Source organism: Micropterus salmoides, unplaced genomic scaffold, assembly GCF_014851395.1.
Source record: "Micropterus salmoides isolate LMB-PRFRI ecotype aquatic unplaced genomic scaffold, ASM1485139v1 Ms_hic_scaffold_1, whole genome shotgun sequence".
Taxonomy (NCBI): domain Eukaryota; kingdom Metazoa; phylum Chordata; class Actinopteri; order Centrarchiformes; family Centrarchidae; genus Micropterus; species Micropterus salmoides.
The window spans coordinates 17,112,481-17,118,236 of NW_024040040.1; positions in this window are offsets into that span (position 1 = coordinate 17,112,481).

A 5,756-nucleotide genomic window follows, 5' to 3' on the forward strand; every position below is an offset into this window, starting at 1 on the left:
TCATGTCTTCGCCGCTGCCACCCTCCTCTCTCCCCTAATCATCCTCCATTACCCTATTTGTGTGTGTGTATATGTGCACTTAAATCTGTGTGTTTTCTCCGATGTGTTTTCTTGCAAACAAAATCTATACATACACAACTTTTTTGTGTTTGCACTTGTCTCCACATACGCATACATATCCCCATGAATATTTTGTGTTTGCATATGAATACCGCAGGTGCAAGTGTGTGTGTGTGTGTTTGTGTGTGTGTGTGTGTGCACGTTAGAAGAGCATCCTCAGAAAACCATCAGTGGCACAGAGGTGATGGAGGAAATGAGGGGGTGGGGGGGGTGGGGGGTGGGAGAGGGAGAGATTAAGGAGGTGACGAGTGAGATGGTTGATGGGAAGGAAGGAGCGGGGTGAGGAGAGGAGCGAGGGCAGGAGGAGACCAGGGTTGAGGAAGGGGCGTGAAGGAGGGATGGAGAGAGCGAGCAAGAGAGAGCTCTTGAGAGGAAGAGGGTGGTAATTACTTGAGTTCCTTCTCTGTCTCTTTGCACTTTGAAGGAGTTTTGCGCGTTCAGAGTCTGTGAAATGTGTCGCAATGAACTGGTGAAGAAGAAAGACAACCGACCAGATTTCATAACTGTTGAGCATTTTCATAATTGAATAGATCATCATCACATTAATTATCAAATCATTCCCTGTATTCTATTGCCAATAACAAGTAATTGAAAATCAGTTGTATTTATCCTTCACAAACAAAGCAGACCTTTCCCCCCTCAGGATTTATGTTGGATGATTCTGCACACAATTTCCCAATGACCCAATTTACATTTAGTCACTTGATGCATCTTGGGTGGATCAGATAGCTACCTAGTCTCAAAAAAGCTGATTGCAAATGTATTCAAGAAGTATTCAAGGCAGACTGAAAGCTGTTCAAACCACCACAGACCGCAACTACATCAGTAAGCGATCTGTGGAAATAGCCTCTACAGGGCTTGTCCCCTGTGGTAATGGCTCCTGAAATGACTGAACTGACAGTTCAACTGCTTAATAATCAGTTTGGTTTGGATGTGAATGAGTGCTTTTTATCAGTCCACAAATACTACAATGTGTTTGTGTGTAGTTGATAGATCACTAGCTAAACTGCAAAAGATTACAAGTTATTCTTCTTCTGGCATTTCTTAGTTACTAAACAGCTTCAGTGTAAACGTAAATATATTGAATCTGATACGAGACATATGAAAATTGCAAACAGGGTGTTTGTTGTTCTTTTATCTTAAAAACTGATTTCAGGGGAGGGGGGGTTATGATTCTTTGGGAACTATATTAACAAACAACAACTTGAGTCAGCTATTTTTCTAGTAGAATCCGTATATATACACTGTTGTCTATTATTATAAATACAATATATATGGCTTTTGCACGGCTAGTCAGATAAAATGAATACAGACCTGTGGGAATGTTTTACTGTTTTCTGAAAATGTATAAACAACATAATCACAATATAGAAATAATATAGAAATAACCAGTAGTTGCAGCTCCAACTTTTTTTGCTGCACTTTATGTGTTGTATCTAACAAACTTAGGACCAAAAATCAGATCATAGAGCCTTTCAAGGCTGCGGCTGACAGTAATGATGTATGCACTAACCTATGGCCATGCCCTTGTCAAAACATTACCACTGTACCAGCTGATGGATGGACAGATAGATAGAGACAAAAGAAAGGATGGGTGGACAGAGAAGAGAGGGAGGAGTGATGGATGGAGGTGGTGTTGAAGGCGTGAGATGGGATAATTGATGGAAAGGGACAGAGATCAGAAGGAGACGGCAGGTGTTGGGGCAACGACAATGTGGAGATGCTGGGTGTGTGTGCCATTGGTACATGGCTTTCATTGAAGGGACAGTTCCCTCACAGTGCAACTAATACCTGTGTTCTATGATGTGTGTGTACTCTGTATGCTTGGGTGGGTGGGTGTGTGTTAAAGAGTCAAGAAGGTGTTGAACTCGACACGTCTTTCTTTTCTGATAAATCACGCTCTGACTCACAGCAGGAGGAACAAAAACCCCTCTCATCTGTCTCTTTCCCCGTCCATCCTCTGTCTTTCTCTCGCTGCTCCTCTTTCTCCTTTACGCCATAGGATCCTGTTCTTTGACAAAGGGCTAAAAAATGAAGTCAAGAGGTGGCGAAGCTTCCAACTGGAGGAGCACCTTTCATGACAGCAGGGGAGGCCGACTTGTCAGGCGAGCAGGTTTTTTGAACGTCTCATGCAATTGTCTTCTTTCAACGTTAACGCACAAACCAGTAAATTGAGCCTAAATAAAAATGAAAGATCTGTACAAAAAAGTCTAAAACATAGTATATATGCCTTTTTGTATTTTATATTTAATATTAAAGTGCTTTTGGACATAAAAATGTAAGTGAACTTAATATGAATGCAAAATATGAATGCCTTTAGTGGCGTCTGTGTGTGTTTGCAGCTATATACATCAGACTTATGTTTACACTGATATTTTACATAAGTTTTGATAAAAAAAAAAAAAATATATATATATATATATATATATATATATATATATATATAAGGAATTCAGTGACAAATAATACAGTAAAAAACGTTTATAATTCGTGCCAATGTTCACAGCACATTCAACTAAAAAGAAAACTGTTTTAGGGTCACAGGAGACATGTGTAAGTACAACTGTGTAAATTAGGGCTGCAACTACTTATCCCCATTCTAAGTTAAATGTCAATCTCATTTTCATCGTTAAATGTTTTGATTAATCTAAGTCATTCGAGAGCAATACTAAGAGCCTACAGCCATGCTGGCGACGTTATGAGGCTGTACTGAGCTAACATCAGCATGCTAATGTCCTAATGTTTAGCAGGTATAATGTTACACTAGCCTGATAGATTATAAACAATTATCAAAATTGCCAGTTATTCATTTTCTGTCAACCCATAAATCAATGAATGGCCTAATCATTTCAACACTAGAGTAAATAGTGTGTTATGTTCCTAACACAACTGGTTTAATGATTCAACCTGGCAAACTTCTTGAGGCAAGTGTGCTTATCCCCACTTCATTTCTTTTCTATTAGTCCTCCACGGCATCTCTCTGGCGACCATCTCCAAACAATCATCCAGCCTGATCAAGCATCTCCAAGACACATACTACATCCTGAGAGCTCTCTGCCTTCCTGTCTTTCTCCTCGCTCTTTCCTCACATATGTTCCTTTTCCTTCCTGTTCATTATCTTCATAAACTCTCTCTTTCTGAATCTGTCGGTCACTGTTACATCCTCTGTGGCCTCCTGGGAGTATCTCATTTCAGAGCGTGTGCTTGTGTTTGCTCTGCAGGGACATTCTTTGCAGCGTCAAGAGTGTCACCTTTTAAGAAGAACAGCAATCAAACAACGTTTCTCTCTTCTTCCACCCTCATCCCTCTCTCTTCTCATCTTTCCAGAGGATTAACCCATGTATTTGCTCTTCTCATCCTCGTGTTGTTCCCTCGTCTTTTATCCACTCTTTCATGTCCTTCCTCTCTCCTGTCTTAGCAGCTGTTGTGTGTCATTTTTTCAAACCAATGTTAGCATTACAAAGTTATCAGTTCTTTTACAGTGTTTACTGTAGGATGTTTGTGAACGGGAGCATGGTTAACATGGCATGCGTAACACCAAACGTGGTCCAACTTTGAATGCATCAACAACAAGAAAGGACCAAAGCAGCCTTTTTCCTTTTTTCAGAGCTCCAGTGAAAAAGGAAATTAAAGGGAAAAAAAATTTTACTACACAGATACTATAGTGTAGAATTACACACGAGTCAAGTTTTGGTGTATTTAATTTGCAACCTGCAATGGAATAAAAATGTATATCTGGTGTAATATGTTTTAATTCTAATATGAATGAATGGATAAAGACACAGAACAATTTTATTTAGCTTCATTAATTTGTACTATACTTCTGTTAAAGTCATATGTCCTGTAATATGAAACCTGTATATGATAAGATTTAAATGTATAATTGATTCATACCATCACAGGAAGGGATTGCAACTACATGGAATTGTTATTATTATTTTAAGGATACTGGCATTTTAAACTAAAAAAGCAACAAATAGGGAAGAAGGCAATTGCTGAGTGATAGAGTAAATGAACAGGATCTCCAGTCCCCTTTGGATCATTACTGAGCGCTTTATAAACAATACCATTTCCAGGATCTTCCATCCAATCCCCCATAAAACAATAAGAAAGGAAACTCTCCTCCTTTTCTACATGACTTTCCAAGTCACTTGGAAGGTATTATTCCCCCGATCTCCCATTCCCATCGAGAATCACATTGTTCCAGCAAGTATAAATAGAAATCAAGAAAAAGTAAGTTGGAGACACAAACTTTTTTTCCCCCTTTAAAGCAAATCCACTTTTTAAAACCATCTTCATCCATGGAGTCCAAACTGATAAGCCGGGGAATAAACTTCCACTAATGCTCGTCCATGTTTTCCTTCAAACGGGCCTTCAGTCGCAGTAAAAAGGACTGATGTCTTGGCTGCCATTATGCCGTATAGACAGACAGTATGGCACTAGAAAGAGACGTGTCAGAAACCATATGCTCGCTTGAACACAATGGCTGTCGCGGAGCTGCGCCTATCCTCAAGACGACACAGGCAGACACACACTCAGGTGAAGGTATGAACACACAGGACATATCATAAATAAAACTTAAACCATAGCTTTCCCTAGTAGAAGTTAGAAATGTGCTCCATCAGTCTCGTGATTCTCAAAAATGTGCCCTTGTATATGTCATTCTTTTTCTCATGTTTTCTTCTGCTCTTACATTTTCTGGCTCGCCCGCCCTTCTTTCTTTCCTTTTCTTTTGCTCACTAGCCTGTTTGTCTCCTCCTCTCCTCTGTGTCTGTGCCATTCAGTGAAAACAGGACGCTTGTGATAGACCAGGAGGCTCCTCACTGTCCCTTGGCACCACGAGTGTGTGTGTTTTTCTTTGTGTGTGTGTGTGTGTGTGTGTGTGTATGTATGTGTCAGCAAGATAGATGGACACAGCTGTCAGCTTAACACTTCCTGTAGCCCCTCTATTGACCTTGCGTTAACCTGGAAGTATTTCTCAACACTGTGGCTGAAGTCTTCCTGCTTGGAGCCAGTCCAGGGCTAAGCAGCTTGCCTGTCTCACACACGCACGTAGACACAAACAATTTCAAGGATGCGTCCGCCCTTGTCTGCGGACCCTCAGAGAGACAGAAAAAGGAAAACACGTCAAACACTATGGCACACACACTTTTCTTGTTTGTGCGTTTGACCTCAGTCTTCATCAGTACACAACCTGACCTATCCTTAACCCTTGCTGTGACCACCTAACCCTGCTTTAACCCTAAAAGCCTCCTTACCTTTTTAATCCATATCCCTACAAGGACATTTAGATGCTGCAATATATTGCTCACACATGTTTGCGCAGATGAAATCTATCAATTGACATCTTTTCAGCATGAGTGGCTGTCATTCTAAATCTTCAGCATTGTCATAAAACACTGGCTTCCTCCTCTCCAATGAGCAAATGAATAAAAGACCAACAATAAATGAATAACTAGTTGTATGAATAAAAACAGAAGGTGACGTGACCAGAACGAATCGCCCTCCGGATACTCTGTTTTGTCTGATTTTGTGTGCTGCATGCTTATGTGAGAGGGTTTTTATACATCTCAGTATGAATGTGTGTGGAAGTGTGTCCAAAGGGGCAGGGGTTGGAGAGCAGAGCTCCACTCGAG